The 16,777-nt window shown below is 47.4% G+C and overlaps 6 non-coding genes across 6 annotated transcripts; 4 read left to right on the forward strand and 2 right to left on the reverse strand.

Moving 5' to 3' along the window:
• Positions 1-3,226: 3,226 nt before the first annotated feature.
• TRNAI-UAU (transfer RNA isoleucine (anticodon UAU)) lies at positions 3,227-3,321 on the reverse strand. Its single transcript has 2 exons — positions 3,284-3,321; positions 3,227-3,262 (listed from the first exon to the last, which is right to left on the reverse strand). It is a non-coding gene; the product is annotated as a tRNA-Ile (tRNA).
• Positions 3,322-3,613: 292 nt separating this feature from the next.
• Positions 3,614-3,695, forward strand: TRNAS-GCU (transfer RNA serine (anticodon GCU)). Its single transcript has one exon. It is a non-coding gene; the product is annotated as a tRNA-Ser (tRNA).
• A 1,116-nt stretch (positions 3,696-4,811) lies between these two features.
• On the forward strand, positions 4,812-4,883 carry TRNAT-UGU (transfer RNA threonine (anticodon UGU)). The gene has a single exon. It is a non-coding gene; the product is annotated as a tRNA-Thr (tRNA).
• A 1,169-nt stretch (positions 4,884-6,052) lies between these two features.
• TRNAI-UAU (transfer RNA isoleucine (anticodon UAU)) lies at positions 6,053-6,147 on the reverse strand. The gene is made up of 2 exons: positions 6,110-6,147; positions 6,053-6,088 (listed from the first exon to the last, which is right to left on the reverse strand). It is a non-coding gene; the product is annotated as a tRNA-Ile (tRNA).
• A 1,994-nt stretch (positions 6,148-8,141) lies between these two features.
• Positions 8,142-8,223, forward strand: TRNAS-GCU (transfer RNA serine (anticodon GCU)). Its single transcript has one exon. It is a non-coding gene; the product is annotated as a tRNA-Ser (tRNA).
• Positions 8,224-9,339: 1,116 nt separating this feature from the next.
• Positions 9,340-9,411, forward strand: TRNAT-UGU (transfer RNA threonine (anticodon UGU)). Its single transcript has one exon. It is a non-coding gene; the product is annotated as a tRNA-Thr (tRNA).
• The last annotated feature ends 7,366 nt before the right edge of the window (positions 9,412-16,777 follow it).

Consider the following 16,777-nt stretch of genomic DNA (forward strand, 5'->3'; position numbering starts at 1 on the left):
GGCGCTGGGGACGGGGCTCCACCGGTTCCCAGGGAGGCTCTCCCCAGCCTGGCTAGGGTTCGGAAGGTGGGACCGGACCCGGGGCTTGAACTCCATCTGGCCAGGCCCCGAGGGTGCTGGTACCCCTCCGTCCAGCAATCCGGCCGGGGGTCCGGGGCGCCCGGGACGGAGGGTCCACCGGGGGCCCAGGGGAGGCTCTCCCCGGCCCGGCCTAGGGTTCGGAAAGCCGGGACTGGGGCCGGGGACCGGGCCCGGGGCTTGAGCCCCGTCCGGCAGGGCCCAGTGGTGCGGGAATCCCCCCTCCGTCCTGCAAGCCGGCCGGGGGTCGGAGGCGCCCGGGACGGAGGGTCCATCAGGGCCCGGGGAGGCCTGAAGCCCCGGAGCCCTGCAGCCCCAGAGACCTGCAGCTTTGCAGCCCCCGGAACCCTGCAGCCCCAGAGCCCTGCAGCTCCGGGGCAGGCAGATTGGCGTCATTTTGGTCCCGGCCATCTGGTCGCCCCTCTCGCCTCGGCCATCTGGTCGCCCTGGAAGTCATGATGAGGTGCCATTTGCCTCCCGGATCCCAGCCAGGGCTCCAGGAGGTCGGGTACTTTCCCGCCTTGGGTCCCCTCTGTCACCTCGTGTGCACAGATTGCAAGAAAGTCAGGTAATTTCCCTCCGGATTACTAGGGACAGGGTACGCCCGGACACCCCTCCAAGGTTGGTGGTTCTCTGCTAGGGGGACCAGATGGGCTATGCCTGGGTAACACCTCCCTAGGCCACCCGGGGCTTCCTTCCTCCAGGCCAACGGCTTGTCAAATTGCCCAGGACGGGCTCCATGGCTCTTGGGCAGTCGTCCCCCGGGCGTCCGGGGCTCCATCCCTGCCGACGGCATGGAAAAGTGCCCGGGACGGGCTCCATACGTCCCGGGCAGTCCTCCCCCGGGCGTCCGGGGCACCCATCTCCAGGAGGCCAACAGCATGGCAAAGTACCCGGGACGGGCTCCATGGGTCCCGGGCAGTCCTCCCCCAGGCATCCGGGGCTTCCATCTCCAGGCCAACGGCAGGTCAAAGTGCCCAGGACGGGCTCCACGGGTCCCTGGCAGTCCTCCCCCACCGGGCGTCCGGGGCTCCCTTCCCCAGGCCAACGGCATGCCAGAGTGCCCAGGACGGGCTCCACGAGTCCCGGGCGTCCGGGGCTCCCTTCCCCGGGACACCGGCTTGTCAGAGTGCCCATGACGGGCTCCACGGGTCCCGGGTATCTGGGACTCCCTTCCCTGGGCCAACGGCATGCCGGAGTTCCCAGGACAGGCTCCACGGGTCCGGGCGTCCGGGGCTCCCTTCCCCGGTCCGACGGCTTGTCAGAGTGCCCAGGACGGGCTCCACGGCTCCCGGGCGTCCGGGGTTCCCTTTCCCGGGTCAGCGGCATGTCAGAGTGCCCGGGACGAGTTCCACGGGTCCCGGGCAGTCCTCCCCCGGGCGTCCGGGGCTCCCTTCCCCGGGCCGTCGGCAGGTCAGAGTGCCCAGGACGGGCTCCATGGGTCCCGGACAGTCCTCCCCCCGGGCGTCCGGGGCTCCCTTCCCCGGGCAGACGGCAGGTCAGAGTGCCCAGGACGGGCTCCACGGGTCCCGGGCAGTCCTCCCCCCATGCGTCCGGCGCTCCCTTCTCCAGGCCGATGGCAGGTCAGAGTGACCAGGACGGGCTCCACGGGTCCCGGGCAGTCCTCTCCCGGGCGTACGTGGTTGTCCGACAGATTCGGGCAGATGTGCTTTTACGAACCGGATCGGAATCGGCCCAAATAATAATAATAATAATAATAATAATAATCCACATTTGTAAGGCGCACAATCACCCGTAAGGGTCTCTAGGCGCTAGGGGCCGTTGGGAAGATTAAGCAAGCTATTGCCCAGAGTCACATGGTGCTGGGCTAATCTGCCGCCGGTGCCGGGGATCGAACCGTGATCCCCAGATTCCAGAGTCAGCCGCCCTAGCCGCGGCGCCAGCTATTTCCCAGAGTCACGTGGTGCTGGGCTAATCTGCGGCCGGTGCCGGGGATCGAACCCTGATCTCTGGGATGCTCGAGGGTTACTACGCGCTCTACAAAAACCTTAAATAAAAAAATCTCCAGATTCCGGAGTCAGCCGCCCTAGCCGCGGCGCCAGCTATTTCCCAGAGTCACCTGGTGCTGGGCTAATCTGCGGCCGGTGCCGGGGATCGAACCGTGATCTCCAGATTCCGGAGTCAGCCTCCCTAGCCGCGGCGCCAGCTATTTCCCAGAGTCACGTGGTGCTGGGCTAATCTGCGGCCGGTGCCGGGGATCGAACCCTGATCTCTGGGATGCTCGAGGGTTACTACGCGCTCTACAAAAACCTTAAATAAAAAAATCTCCAGATTCCGGAGTCAGCCGCCCTAGCCGCGGCGCCAGCTATTTCCCAGAGTCACCTGGTGCTGGGCTAATCTGCCGCCGGTGCCGGGGATCGAACCGTGATCCCCAGATGGGGATATCCCAAAAATCTGGCATGGATACGGCCCGCCAGGACTGGTTTGGGCACCCCTGATACAAGGTATCTTGTACATAGAGAGAATGTGAGAAAAAGCAGAATCGCTTCATAGATTTGGTGACCTTGGATGGGTGGGCTGGATAAAGAAGTGAACCTGATTTCGGGAAAAGGAGTATCGTGATGGGGATGAGGAAAAGAGAACATGGACCACATTCACAAGTTAGAGAAATAAATATATTAGGTTGAATGGTTTTAAAAAGTTAACTTTGAGCATAAATTGTTTTTTTAAACTGCAAAGAATAAAAAAAATCAATGTGGGATTGGAGGCACAATCTGAGCAGAAAGCACCATAAGCTGCTATGGTGCAACTCTTATGTTGACTAGAAACATTAATATGATGACGCTCTTCTTTTGATATGTATTTCAGTTAAATTTTATTGTAAGTAGCTGATACAGCACTGTTTGCAGCTCCTCAGTATATGGTTATCCCGTGACAACAATGTTTTCATCATATTTATTATTCTACAAATGTATTTTTAAATGCACTGATGTGGTGTTTGCATGCTATGCAAGACGGCACATCATGGAATGTTTATAAGGAGCATCGAATAGGATTGTGATATTTGCACCTGGAAGAGTCGGACACGCAGATCCTGAAAAGAAGTAAAAACTCTCTAGCAAGGGCCGTCTTTCCCCTGAGTTTAATCTTTACTTTTAGTGAAATGGTTTATGAAAAACCAGTAAGCTGCTCCAGGTGAGGCTCGAACTCACAACCTCGGCATGCCTCAATGAAAGTACTGCTGTATAAGTACCGCGCGCTAACCGATTGCGCCACTGGAGCTCACTGTTCTCATACCTCCCCAGTTGAGCCATCTAGAGCTGACCAAGTAGATACTGGCACTGCTCCCTTATTCACTGTGCAAGATCGACTCACATGCTAGCATGTTATCATGACTATTAAAAACTACAGTCCTAACGGAACAGATTTGATAATTCTGCTATATCATGTGCTCTGTCTATTGAACACCACATATATTTGCCAGTTCTGACACAGTCTAGGAGAAACTTATGATTATTTGTAATTAGCACATCGTAAGAATTTCCTAAAAAATGAAACATAGTCACCTAAGGCAGACGAGGTGGCCGAGTGGTTAAGGCGATGGACTGCTAATCCATTGTGCTCTGCACGCGTGGGTTCGAATCCCACCTTCGTCGGAACGCCATCTGACACTCTTTTGAAGGTGGGCATGTCTCGTAGTACAATTACACTCTCTTTCAAGACACAGCCATAATCCACTAGAAGGGCCCAACTGACTATTCCATTTTGGCAATTATGTCAAATTAAGGGAAGTGTTTTGTGCTTAATTGAAATTAGATCTTTCATGAAGTGTCCAGAGGATTGCCTTTCCCTCACTCCTGGCCTTCTAACTAACCCTGGTCGTAGTGGGCGTAGTGGGGCTCCGCGGAGCTACGCGGAGTGGGCGAGAAGCTACGCCCACTCCCGCACTCCGCGTAGCCCCACTACGCACCTCCCTCCCGCTCTCCCCTACATACATTATTTAAGCAACTACCCTTAATAAAACAATTTTAAAGCACTTACCGTGTCCGGGGCTCGTCCGGGGCTCCCTCTTGGAATAGCGTCGTCCTGGATACCAATGCGCATGCGCGGGAGGCCGCGCATGCGCATTGGTATCCAGGAAGGGACGCTATTCCAAGAGGGAGCCCCGGAAGAGCCCCGGACATGGTAAGTGCTTTAAAAATTGTTTTATTAAGGTTAGTTGCTTAAATAATGTATGTAGGGGAGGGCGGGAGGGAGGCGGGTGGCGGCCGAATCGGCTACGCACACGGAGTGGGCGTAGTGTTGCCGGGTACGCTGTCTACGCAAAATGCGTAGAAGGCAACACTACGCCTACTCCGTGGGCGTAGCCGATTCGGACGCCCAGGGTTACTTCTAACCAGTTTGGATAGATAGACTGATAAGAAAGCAGCTCTTACTCCTAAAGTTTCAGCCATCTCAAGTGTATGACTGTTGACATATGTCTGCCCCACAGAGACAGATCACTTCTAATAAGTGAGTTCTCTATCTGTCACTGATTGTGGACATACTAACTAGAGCTATCAGTATGGTCATAAATGTGAATACTCTTATGTTCTCAAATCAAAATGGAGTTTTTCCTACTTCCAAGAAAAGTGTCTTAAGCATGCTCTTCAATTTGTGCACGCATGTAGACATTCAAATGCAACTGCATTTCCATACAGAGTCTCAAAATCATAGATATCTTCATACCGCAGTAAGAATACATGAAGCGATTTACATACTGCAGGCAGGCTGGCCTTGTAGCTCAGTGGCAGAGCACTGGTCTTGTAAACCAGGGGTCATGAGTTCAAGCCTCATCAGGGCCTTTTTATATGTGAGTTTCTGTATGTTGTTTCCAAGTCATTCTTTCTAGGAGTCACACCTTGTCTTAAGTTTGCTTATTGACAAGCTTCCCTTTCCTGCTTTCATCGTATCAAGAAGACTTCATGAAAACCATTGAACCATAAACTATCGCCTCACCCCTTCCGATCGCCTGACGAACGCCTGACAAACGCCATTCTCACCCCGCCGGGCAAGCCCTGCCGGGCAAAGCCAAATAAGCCATGCATATTTGAAGTTCCTTTGAAAGTCAGAGCGAGGACTATGACCTCTGTTCCGACTGAGTCTGCATCCACAGAAAGGATGAAATAAGGATCTAGAAATTTCACCAAGGAGATGTGAACTTCATCCCCCTTAAAATACTTTTCCTCCCAGATGCCCCGGCTCTTAGTCAAATGAGGTTAATCTTCAAAACCCCACCCCCACTAACCATAAATATCCGACTCTCCTGCTGTCCATTCAAATGATACAAGGTATCTTGTACATAGAGAGAATGTGAGAAAAAGCAGAATCGCTTCATAGATTTGGTGACCTTGGATGGGTGGGCTGGATAAAGAAGTGAACCTGATTTCGGGAAAAGGAGTATCGTGATGGGGATGAGGAAAAGAGAACATGGACCACATTCACAAGTTAGAGAAATAAATATATTAGGTTGAATGGTTTTAAAAAGTTAACTTTGAGCATGAATTGTTTTTTTAAACTGCAAACAATAAAAAAAATCAATGTGGGATTGGAGGCACAATCTGAGCAGAAAGCACCATAAGCTGCTATGGTGCAACTCTTATGTTGACTAGAAACATTAATATGATGACGCTCTTCTTTTGATATGTCTTTCAGTTAAATTTTATTGTAAGTAGCTGATACAGCACTGTTTGCAGCTCCTCAGTATATGGTTATCCCGTGACAACAATGTTTTCATCATATTTATTATTCTACAAATGTATTTTTAAATGCACTGATGTGGTGTTTGCATGCTATGCAAGACGGCACATCATGGAATGTTTATAAGGAGCATCGAATAGGATTGTGATATTTGCACCTGGAAGAGTCGGACACGCAGATCCTGAAAAGAAGTAAAAACTCTCTAGCAAGGGCCGTCTTTCCCCTGAGTTTAATCTTTACTTTTAGTGAAATGGTTTATGAAAAACCAGTAAGCTGCTCCAGGTGAGGCTCGAACTCACAACCTCGGCATGCCTCAATGCAAGTACTGCTGTATAAGTACCGCGCGCTAACCGATTGCGCCACTGGAGCTCACTGTTCTCATACCTCCCCAGTTGAGCCATCTAGAGCTGAACAAGTAGATACTGGCACTGCTCCCTTATTCACTGTGCAAGATCGACTCACATGCTAGCATGTCATCATGACTATTAAAAACTACAGTCCTAATGGACTCACTGCTCACTGCCTCCCCACTTCTTGCTTGGGATCCGATCTCCCCTGCGCTGCTAAATAAGTATCTTCAAGACATCAAATCTGGTTCCCCCATGGACCCTATGCCCCCTCAAATTTTGCGCTCCTTGGACCCAGTTTCCCTTCACATTATTTTAGATGTCTTGAATGCTTCCCTGACAGAAGCGACGGTTCCAAACGAATGGAAACACGCAATGGTGGTCCCTCTATTAAAAAAGGCAAATGCAGACCCAGACAACCCCTCCAATTTTCGCCCTATTTCTTTGCTCCCTTGCTTTTCCAAGATTTTGGAGAAACATGTTAATTTTTTACTTAACTCCTTTGTCGAATCCTCCAATTTTCTTCATGGCTCCCAATCCGGGTTCCGGGCGGGTTTTTCCACGGAAACCACCCTTCTGGGCGTGTCAGAGACCATCAGGCGCCAAGTGGATAAGGGGGAGACGGTGGCACTCATTCTGCTTGATTTGAGTGCAGCATTCGACACCGTCTCCCATTCCATCTTACTGTCCACGCTGGAGGGAGTTGGCGTCGGTGGTACCGCCCTGGCCTGGATTGCTAATTTTCTTTCTGACCGCACGTTCCAAGTTTTTTCCTCCACTTCTGTTTCATCTGTTTTTTCCTCCACTCACGGTGTCCCCCAAGGGTCTATTCTTAGTCCCCTTTTCTTTAACCTGTATGTGAGGCCGCTTGCTTTTTTAGCGGAACAGGCTGGCCTCACAATTTATTCGTATGCCGATGACACTCAAGTCATCTACTCCCTCTCTACCAATAAAAATCTCCCCTCGTCTTCTCTTAAATCCGGGCTAAAACAAATATCGGATTGGATGCTGAAGCACAAGTTAAAATTAAATGGGGACAAGACAGAACTCCTCCTGTTTGGCCCAGACACCTCACTCTGGGGCCCACACCATTGGCCATCGGAGATGGGTCCTGTACCCAATCCATCAGAGTCTGCACGCAATCTTGGGGTGCTCTTTGATAGCCAGCTTACCTTCAAGCAGCACGCTGTGAAAGTCTCCGCCACCTGTACCACCATCATCAGGTGGCTAAGAAAAATCACATGGATGCTACCGGCGGACACCTTGAGGACTGTAGTCCAGGCTCTTGTCATCTCCCGCCTGGACTATGGGAACATCCTTCTCTTGGGCGCCGCAAAGGAGGTTACCAGGAAGTACCAGGTGGTGCAGAATATGGCAGTTCGCCTCATCTGCCACCTCCCTGCTAGATCCCCGGTTACTCCCCATATGCGGAAATTGCACTGGTTGCGTATCGAGAACAGAGTTAAGTTTAAAGCACTCTGCTATATGCATAAAATCATGACTGGTAAGGCCCCCCATTATCTGTCTGCCTTAGTGCACCATTACGTTCCTCCCCGGACACTCAGGTCTTCTACGCAGAACAAGTACATGATTCCTCGCACCAACAGAGCCAAAATGGGGGGACGTTCGTTTGCCCTATTGGCCCCTTCCTTATGGAATGCCCTGCCTCAACTGTTGCGCTCCGAATCTTGCTTCCTTACTTTCCGTAAGGGAATTAAAACCTGGCTTTTTAACTCCTGATCCCCATTGTTTATTATTTTCTCTTACTTTCTCTGACCGCCTAGTCTGCCTCAGCGCCGGGAAACCTTCGGGTAGCTGCGCGCTTAACAAATGTAATTATAAATAAATAAATAAATAAATGGAACAGATTTGATAATTCTGCTATATCATGTGCTCTGTCTATTGAACACCACATATATTTGCCAGTTCTGACACAGTCTAGGAGAAACTTATGATTATTTGTAATTAGCACATCGTAAGAATTTCCTAAAAAATGAAACATAGTCACCTAAGGCAGACGAGGTGGCCGAGTGGTTAAGGCGATGGACTGCTAATCCATTGTGCTCTGCACGCGTGGGTTCGAATCCCACCTTCGTCGGATCGCCATCAGACACTCTTTTGAAGGTGGGCATGTCTTGTAGTACAATTACACTCTCTTTCAAGACACAGCCATAATCCACTAGAAGGGCCCAACTGACTATTCCATTTTGGCAATTATGTCAAATTAAGGGAAGTGTTTTGTGCTTAATTGAAATTAGATCTTTCATGAAGTGTCCAGAGGATTGCCTTTCCCTCACTCCTGGCCTTCTAACTAACCCTGGTCGTAGTGGGCGTAGTGGGGCTCCGCGGAGCTACGCGGAGTGGGCGAGAAGCTACGCCCACTCCCGCACTCCGCGTAGCCCCACTACGCACCTCCCTCCCGCTCTCCCCTACATACATTATTTAAGCAACTACCCTTAATAAAACAATTTTAAAGCACTTACCGTGTCCGGGGCTCGTCCGGGGCTCCCTCTTGGAATAGCGTCGTCCTGGATACCAATGCCCATGCGCGGGAGGCCGCGCATGCGCATTGGTATCCAGGAAGGGACGCTATTCCAAGAGGGAGCCCCGGAAGAGCCCCGGACATGGTAAGTGCTTTAAAAATTGTTTTATTAAGGTTAGTTGCTTAAATAATGTATGTAGGGGAGGGCGGGAGGGAGGTGGGTGGCGGCCGAATCGGCTACGCACACGGAGTGGGCGTAGTGTTGCCGGCTATGCTGTCTACGCAAAATGCGTAGAAGGCAACACTACGCCTACTCCGTGGGCGTAGCCGATTCGGACGCCCAGGGTTACTTCTAACCAGTTTGGATAGATAGACTGATAAGAAAGCAGCTCTTACTCCTAAAGTTTCAGCCATCTCAAGTGTATGACTGTTGACATATGTCTGCCCCACAGAGACAGATCACTTCTAATAAGTGAGTTCTCTATCTGTCACTGATTGTGGACATAATAACTAGAGCTATCAGTATGGTCATAAATGTGAATACTCTTATGTTCTCAAATCAAAATGGAGTTTTTCCTACTTCCAAGAAAAGTGTCTTAAGCATGCTCTTCAATTTGTGCACGCATGTAGACATTCAAATGCAACTGCATTTCCATACAGAGTCTCAAAATCATAGATATCTTCATACCGCAGTAAGAATATATGAAGCGATTTACATACTGCAGGCAGGCTGGCCTTGTAGCTCAGTGGCAGAGCACTGGTCTTGTAAACCAGGGGTCATGAGTTCAAGCCTCATCAGGGCCTTTTTATATGTGAGTTTCTGTATGTTGTTTCCAAGTCATTCTTTCTAGGAGTCACACCTTGTCTTAAGTTTGCTTATTGACAAGCTTCCCTTTCCTGCTTTCATCGTATCAAGAAGACTTCATGAAAACCATTGAACCATAAACTATCGCCTCACCCCTTCCGATCGCCTGACGAACGCCTGACAAACGCCATTCTCACCCCGCCGGGCAAGCCCTGCCGGGCAAAGCCAAATAAGCCATGCATATTTGAAGTTCCTTTGAAAGTCAGAGCGAGGACTATGACCTCTGTTCAGACTGAGTCTGCATCCACAGAAAGCAGACCCTCCAGGATATCGCGATTTCGCGATTTGCCGCGAAATTGGCACTTTAGTAAAAATGCCGCGATTTTTACAAAAGTGCCCGCGAAATCGGCACTTTTCGTAGAAATCGCGGCATTTTTACCAAAGCCGCTATATCCTGGGGGGGTCTGACTTACTTTGTTTATTGGGGCGGGCGGGAAGGACACAGAAGCACGAAAGAATAACATTCCGGGCTTGCTTAATGGGGCATTAGCAGCTCACTCAGCTCACAATCGATAGAAGCGCACAGACCGACCCGGGGCCTGCAGGTGGCCAGAGGCTGGGGGCATCTATCTTCCGGAGGGGGCGGGGCAGAGAGCAAGAGGTGTCTGCTGGAGGGGGGCGGCGTGCTTTGCAGTGTGTGTGTGTGTGCCCTGTGTACAGACTGCGCTCTGTGATGTGGGGTGCGTATGGACACCGCTGCAGGGCGGGCCGGGGGCTGCAGGTGGCCAGAGGCTGGGGGGCATTTATCTTCCAGAGGGCGGGGGGGGAGGAGTAGAGACAAGGTGCGGGTGTCTGCTGGAGAGGAGCGGCGTGCCTTGCAGTGTGTGTGTGTCTGCCCTGTGTACAGACTGCGCTGCCTGTGATGTGGGGTGAGCGTGAACACCGCTGCAGGGCGGGCCGGGGGGCTCGAAGTGGACACCCGACCCCCCACCCTGAAGACAAGCCTCAGTGTAATCCCGAGATTCCTCTCGGTAATGAGCTCTGGAGCCGGGGGGTCTCGGGAGGGAAATGAAACAAACACGAGGATTGTGATGGGATTGGATTCCCAGCAGGAAGCAGGGGCTCGCACCTCCACCGCCCCCCATACGGCAGAGAACCCACAGCACTGAACTCCTCTTGCTTCACAGATAAAATTGGCAGTAAACCTAGGTCTGAAATGCAAAGGCAGGTAATGAGCTTCAAAAGGAAATACGCTCATTATGGATAAACGATAATTAGAGTCAAATGTTCAAGTGTCCTAAACGATAAAGCCATGCTACAATTTCTACCAGCCCCTTGAAGATATCCTCAAGACAGTCTTGATACTATCAACAAATCACGTTGCAATGTCAGCAACTACAGAGCAGCAAATCGGAATAAGTGCTACTTTCAAATTGCACATTATCTAGCATCGAAAAGTGTGTCACTTTCACTTAAAAGCCTGAGTAATCACCGATGTGAGTAGCAATGGAAGACAGCCTATTGCAGCCTGTGCCTACTTTTGCCCTATCCAGTAGCAGTGGAGCGCAAAGGTAAAGAGGGGGAGCAAGAATGAAAACTGAGGGTATGGGGCAGGTGAGACGAGAAAGAAGGGGTGAAAGAGAGGGGGAGTGAGCAAAGAAGTCACAGGTGGGATAGAAGTAAAGGGTAGTAGGGGGTGAGAGAAACTGGGCGAATGAAAGTGAAATGTGGAGAAAAGTAGAGAGGAGTGAGCAGGAGAGAAAGAGGGAGGGTGAATGCGCGAGAAATAGGGCGAGAGAGGAAGGGGAAGAAAGACAGTGTCTGGTAGAACGAAAGTATGAGAGTTAGAGAGAGAAGAGCGGGCTAGGAAGGGAGAGAGGGCGACAAGAGAGAACTAGAGAGGCAGGTTGCTAGAGAGATACGAAGATGGAAAGAGAGAGGGACGGGGGGAGAAGAGACTGGGCTGATGAGAGAGATATCGATAAGGAGAGAAAGATGTGTGTGTATGCGTGAGAGAGAGGATGAGTGAATGAGGCACAGAAAGGAGGGGGCATGAGAAACAGAAAGCTGAATGGGACAGTGGAAAGAGTGAATTAGGAAGGAAGATAGAGGAGCTAAAAGCGGCAAAACACAACTAAGAGAGGGAGAATTGGGAGGCAGAAAGAGCGTTAGGAAGGGCGGGTGACGGATGAGGTCACTGGAGGCCGCTTTATGAAGGTCCAAGGCCAAATGAAATGCCGCAAAATTGCCGCTAAATTTCCATATTTGTGCCGCTAAATTTCCATTTTTGTGCCGCTAAATTTGCTAATCCATGCAGCTATATCCTGGGGGGTCTGAGAAAGGATGAAATAAGGATCTAGAAATTTCACCAAGGAGATGTGAACTTCATCCCCCTTAAAATACTTTTCCTCCCAGATGCCCCGGCTCTTAGTCAAATGAGGTTAATCTTCAAAACCCCACCCCCACTAACCATAAATATCCGACTCTCCTGCTGTCCATTCAAATGATACAAGGTATCTTGTACATAGAGAGAATGTGAGAAAAAGCAGAATCGCTTCATAGATTTGGTGACCTTGGATGGGTGGGCTGGATAAAGAAGTGAACCTGATTTCGGGAAAAGGAGTATCGTGATGGGGATGAGGAAAAGAGAACATGGACCACATTCACAAGTTAGAGAAATAAATATATTAGGTTGAATGGTTTTAAAAAGTTAACTTTGAGCATAAATTGTTTTTTTAAACTGCAAAGAATAAAAAAAATCAATGTGGGATTGGAGGCACAATCTGAGCAGAAAGCACCATAAGCTGCTATGGTGCAACTCTTATGTTGACTAGAAACATTAATATGATGACGCTCTTCTTTTGATATGTATTTCAGTTAAATTTTATTGTAAGTAGCTGATACAGCACTGTTTGCAGCTCCTCAGTATATGGTTATCCCGTGACAACAATGTTTTCATCATATTTATTATTCTACAAATGTATTTTTAAATGCACTGATGTGGTGTTTGCATGCTATGCAAGACGGCACATCATGGAATGTTTATAAGGAGCATCGAATAGGATTGTGATATTTGCACCTGGAAGAGTCGGACACTGTAGTATGTACTTTATTATTAGTATACTAGCTCTTTAAGGAATGCCTTCTTTAGAGTTCCTATTCCATGTTCTTAGAATGTTATACTGTATGCTTTGACCATTGCAAACCTGGTATTCTACTTTACTGGTCGTGGGTTGATTTACTCTACCTGAAATAAACCACCTTATCAACCTTTCTATCTGGATCTCCATCCTTATTTGATCCACTACCTTACTACAATTATTGGCGACGATCGGAAGCTGATTGGCATCAAACCCACCGACATGAGCAGTTCGACCATGAACTTTAAGGTCACTGGCTCCAACGTTTCTGTTAAAATCGGATTTTAACTTGGGAATTTTCGTTTTCATCTCTGAAACCACCTTCACATAAACTGTGAGTTTTTTTTTAATAATTTATTACCTGGAAGCCGTCTTTGAGCGCTGCCTGCTCCATACCGTTTATTTTCAAATGCACGAAGCATTCTACGCTCGTGAGGCTAGCTGTGGAATTGTTTTCGTACGCGCTTCTGGCACACGCGCAGTACGTCTACAGCGTCACTCTGGAATGCGTCCAGCGTATGCTGTGATCTAAGTGCGCCCCAGCTTTGTTTACGTTATCGGCGCTCAACTCCAACTGCTTACGCTCCAGCTGTATTTACGTGTGCAGCGCTTGACGTCAACTTCTCAAAATAAAACGTCTATTTCAGCGCTCCGCGTCTGCTTCATATAACGCTGACAGGCATCGCACTCCTCAACTTCTTGTCAACGCGACCTTGTCTGTGAAATTTTGGTCGTCTTCTGTCTAGGTTTAAAAGATCGTTTTTCCTGACAGTGCTATTTCAAGGCTGACAAGTAAGAAATTATCATAATATATACAAAAATTTTTTTTGTGTGAATTATTATGGCTGCTTCAGGTAATAACAACAATGGGATTGTAGCACCTCCATCTTTTTTAATTGTTCCTGGCAAACCTCCTACTCCATGGCACAAATGGCTACGTGTATTTACAAACTATTTGGAAGCTATAGATGCTCTAGAATATCCTGCATCCAGAAAAAGAGCTATCCTGTTCAATCACTTAGGAGATGCTGGCCAACAATTATTTGACAATTTAGCAGTAGTTCAAGCTCCTGCTGATGATGACTCATGGAATGAATATACCGAGGCACTAACACGTCTGGGCAAACAATTTAAAGATGATCCATCAGTCATGGTAGAGAGACATATGTTCTTTAAAAGGAAACAGTTACAAGAAGAGTCCATAGAAGACTATGTAGCTACTTTAAGAGTTCTTGCATCGAAATGCGAATTTGGTACCTATCTGGAGACTGCTCTTCGTGATCAGTTAGTTTTTAATTGCTTTAATAAGAAGATCCAAGAGCGAATTTTGACATGTAAAAATCCAACTTTGGATGAAGTCATTGTAATTGCGAAAAGTATTGAGTGTTCTGTTGTCTCCTCTAAAATTTTAGCTGAACATGCCTCTTCTTCAACTGTTTGCAATATTTCGCAGGCATCAGGGGACAATTGCAATGTTAATGTGGTTTCTAACCGTAATATTGGGAAAAAAGTTTTTGAACCCAAAACTAATGCATTTTGTTACAGGTGCGGTTCAAAGTTTCACATTGCAAATAATCCAAAATGTCCTGCACAAGGTAAAAGATGTTCTAATTGTAAACGTGTAGGTCACTTTGCTGCTTCGTGTCGTTTACCCAAAGATAAGTCTAAGGTTAATATGGTTTATTCTGAGGAGGAAATTTGTGATGCGTTAAACCTTTCTTCTATTTCGTTCATTCAGGTAAATGCTTTGTGTGATTTCAGCATCAAGGGGCCTATTTGCACCATTTCTATTGGGATTCAGACCATACAGGTTATGGCTGATTCCGGATCCCCTATTACCATTTTGGATGAAACCACTTTTCAGTGCTCTTGGAATAACAAAGAATTATTCACTACTGATGTTAATCCTAAAGCTTTCGGGGGTTTTGACATAACTATGCGTGGATATTTTCCAGACAACATTGATTTTAAAGGTCGTGTTATCTATACTAAAATATACGTTGCACACAATGGCCGTGATATTATAGGTTGGCAAGACCAAGCCAGACTGGGCATTATTTTAAAACCCGGTCATCCTGAACCCGTTACTTTGGGTGATCTTCCTTTACTAGCTGTTTTTGATTATTGTAATGACCCCATTCTTTGTAATGTATTAGAAAAATACAAGGTTGTTTTTGAAGATAGGATTGGGTTGGTGAAAAATTTCGTGCATGATATTAAGTTAAAAGACAACGCTTGCCCTGTTATTCAAAAGGTGCGGCCTGTCCCTCTGTCTGTGAGAGAGGATTTGAGAAAACATATTGAATCTCTTATTGCTCAAGACATTATTTCTCCTATTGAGTCTTCAGAATGGGTTTCTGCTGCCGTTGTAGCTCGAAAACCTTCTGGGGAAATTCGTTTATGTGCAGACCTGCGTGTACTCAATCGCAACATTATCATTGATGTACACCCCTTACCTAAAATCCATGATATGCTGGCCAACATCGGTAGTAGCAAATATTTTTCCACTATCGATTTGCGCTCAGCGTACCACCAAATTCCTTTATCTTTAGAATCTCAACCTCTCACAACATTCGTTACACCTTTTGGTGTATATATGTATAAAAGGTTACCTTTTGGGCTTGCCTCTGCAGCCAGTATATTTCAAAGATTAATGGACTCCATTTTTTATAATTGTCCCGGAATTCAGGCGTTCCAGGATGACATTTTGGTTCATTCTGAATCCCTGGATCAACATTACATATTGATGGAGTATGTTTTAAAGTCTCTACTAAATAATGGTCTTACCGTCAACAAGAAGAAATGTAAATTTTTGGCTAGTAATGTAGATTACTTAGGCCACAACCTCTCAAAAGATGGCATTAAACCCAAATCTTCTTTGCTAGATGCTATTAAAAATGCTCCTCCCCCTCTTGATAAAGACTCACTCAGGGCATTTTTGGGGTTGAGCGAATATTATGCTCGTTTTGTTAGGAACTATGCTCTTGTAGTTCAACCCCTTAGAGATCTGTTAAAAAAACATGCTAAGTTTGTGTGGTCCCCTGAATCTCAATCTGCTTTTAACTCTGTCAAAGATCTGATACTCTCTGCTCCTGCCATCAAGCCCTTTTCCCATGGTGTTCAAAGCATCATTACCGTTGATGCTAGTTCCCGTGGCCTAGGAGCTGTTCTGAGTCAAATAGTTAAAGGTGAAGATTGCACCGTTGCATTCGCTTCTCGTTCATTAACTTCAGCTGAAGCAAATTACAGTACCATAGAACGAGAAGCCTTAGCTTGTTCATGGTCAGTTGAAAAATTTAAAATGTACATTTGGGGCACCAGATTTCTTTTATACACAGACCACAAGCCGTTAATTTATATGCTCGGCGAGAGTTCCTCCAATAGAGCTTCTTCGCGTTTAGTTAGACTATTGGCACGTCTTCAAGAATTTAATTTTGAAATAAAATACTTACCTGGAGGAAAAAACATTCGTGCGGATTGTTTATCACGCATTCCTTTATCCACTTGTAACATTGTCAACTCTGACTTAGAATATGTATTTGCTGTTGATGATGCCCTTCAAGGTACAAAACTTACTAAACAAGACTGGTTAAAAGGTATGGATAACGATTCTTGCTTACTCAATGTCAAAAAATTTTTGATTAAAGGTTGGCCCAGAGATAGAAACATGTCAATGGAAGAAAAACATTATGCACAAGTTGCATCTGAATTGTCGGTGTCAGGTGACATTTTGTTCAGGCAAGACAAATTTGTCCCACCCGTTGGCATCCGGCAATCCATCATTTCACTGGCCCATGAAACTCATCCTGGTATCACTGGTACCACCAATAAAATTAAAACCACTTATTGGTGGCCTGGTATCGATAACCAGGTTAGATCCTTTGTCAATCAATGTCCACAGTGTCTATGCTCTGATAAACACTGGAAGTTGTCTAATTCACCACTGGTTCCTGTAGAGTGGCCTGAGTCTCCTTGGCAGAAAATTGCCATAGACTTTTCTGGTCCATTTGCTGTTTTTAAGGATGACCTCAAATTCTTAATAGTTGCCATTGATTACTTTTCCAAATGGATTTATTTTTCTTTAGTCAAGAACCCTAATTCTGTTGCTGTAATTTCATTTTTAAAGGGTTTGTTTGTCATCGATGGTACTCCACATGAAATTGTTTCCGATAACGGTTCACACTTTGTCTCACAGGAGATGAATTTGTTTTTAAACAATGTTGAC

The sequence above is a fragment of the Lissotriton helveticus genome, chromosome 5_1, assembly GCF_964261635.1.
Source record: "Lissotriton helveticus chromosome 5_1, aLisHel1.1, whole genome shotgun sequence".
In the NCBI taxonomy this organism is placed as follows: domain Eukaryota; kingdom Metazoa; phylum Chordata; class Amphibia; order Caudata; family Salamandridae; genus Lissotriton; species Lissotriton helveticus.